We start from the raw sequence: 1,424 nt of genomic DNA on the forward strand, positions 1-1,424 counted from the left end.
TTTACTTGAAACTTTTGTTTGTGGAGTAAAACAATGACTTTTCCATTAAGATATCTAACACATATTCAGAGTGTTAAATACTATTCTCACTAAGTGCTATATACACTAAGTAAAAATATAGATACATTTTTTTATTTATACTACGTGACAATAGCAGCATTTTTTCAAATGTATTTAATTTAATAAATACAATTATCAAATTTGCAATAAATGCAGATAGTAATTAGATACTATCCATATTGGCAGATATTTGTACCTGAGTATTTTTGTAGATTAACAGGATAAAACAATTACACAGCAAAATCTGGAAACTCAGAATAACTCTATAAGAGTTAATTTCAACACTTTAAAAGTATCTCATGGGGTCCACTCCCAATAGAGTTATTTCAACATTTTTAAAAGTGTTGGCACATTGACTCTTTTAAAGTGTTAGCATTGACTATATGCAGAGTTAAAAATCTAACTATAAATGTACACTAATCAGTGTTAAATATTTTTTATTTGTTAAAAATCTACTCCCTCTGTGTAATTTGTTAACTACAATGTAATGTTATATTTTTAATACTATGGTGTTAATATGGTAAATGTAAAGACAGCAACATATTGCAGTACTTTTGGGAAATTTTAATTTATTTTTAAACTGTTTTTAAAATGTAACAATACAACAGTATAATCTATCATTCTTATTATTAAACTGTTAAGGATTTTTTTTTAATGTCATCTAATCAACATTTATGACAGAAAATTTTTTCTCAATGTATCATGCATTTAAGTGTTAATTAGATTGACATATATTAACATCCGAGACAACTAAAAAAGCACATTCCCAATGTATAACAAAAGTACAGATATTTATAAGCACAGTTTATGGGATGCTTCAGTTCATACAAACAAGTCTGACTTCATTTCAATCTAAAAGCCATGTTGGTTTTCATATAATAACAGCAGAATATGATGAACCAGTAGCTATAAGGAGTTGATATGATCCTCGGTCAGACCTTCAGACTGGATATTGAACTTTTCTGTTAATAAAACAAAAATAAAATGGTAAAATGCATTATTAAAAAACAACTAATAACTAAGTATAACAATGCAGAAACTACTATTTACAGAATACATTACAGAATTTACATACATTGCAAAATCTTTGAAATCAGTTATACATTTATGTTTTGCACAAAATACTCACTTTGTCATAAAATTGCTCTTCGTCTGAAGAAATTTTCATGTAGGCCTATTTCTGTGCTCCTCCAAAGTCCCCAAAGCAAATCTCCTGCACACATTAATGGATTTAAAAATATATTTATTAAACTAAAACAGCATATAAAGCAAAAAAAAACTCAACTGCCGCATTCATATAATGACAATAACCCATGACTCTAAATGTTAAACTTGATACTAACAGCAATAAAAAACATAACACC

This window comes from Misgurnus anguillicaudatus, chromosome 17, assembly GCF_027580225.2.
Source record: "Misgurnus anguillicaudatus chromosome 17, ASM2758022v2, whole genome shotgun sequence".
Classification (NCBI taxonomy): Eukaryota; Metazoa; Chordata; class Actinopteri; order Cypriniformes; family Cobitidae; genus Misgurnus; species Misgurnus anguillicaudatus.